The following is a 523-nucleotide window of genomic DNA, read 5'->3' as shown; positions in this document are numbered from 1 at the left end:
AGAACTACAGTCCTTCTGTATGCCTCTCAGTCCATTTTCCCCAAGCTCTTCCCCTTTCCATCTATACTTTCACAATTCTGTACCTAGCTTTCACTAATCATTTATTAAGCCTGCTTGGTTCTAAGAGTCAGATTTGTTAGCACAAATAACTATTAGAAAAATCATTGTTATCAAGAGTTTTAGCCTTTCTGCTTTACAGGGCAGAAAGGCAGAAATGAAAGTAAATAATTTGTATTCAGATTTCCAATAACATATATTTTTTTTAAGTTTGGAGGTAGAGATGGACTGTAAATCAAGATAGGGACCAACTTTGTAACCCAATCATAGAGTTTGCCTGTTCATCATAGATAGCCTATACCTACAGTGCCATCATAGAAAACAACTTCATTTGCTTATTACTCCATCTTGTACATTAAAAATAAATTTGTTTTTCATTACTACAGAGTCTTGTGAAGTATGCACAATCTCTGCCTCTCTCTCTCTCTCTCTCTCTCTCTCTCTCTCTCTCTCTCTCTCTCTCTCT

The sequence above is a fragment of the Microtus ochrogaster genome, chromosome 8 (genome assembly GCF_000317375.1).
Source record: "Microtus ochrogaster isolate Prairie Vole_2 chromosome 8, MicOch1.0, whole genome shotgun sequence".
NCBI lineage: Eukaryota > Metazoa > Chordata > Mammalia > Rodentia > Cricetidae > Microtus > Microtus ochrogaster.
The sequence above is the reverse complement of the archived record's forward strand: the minus strand, read 5'-3'. Positions refer to the sequence as shown.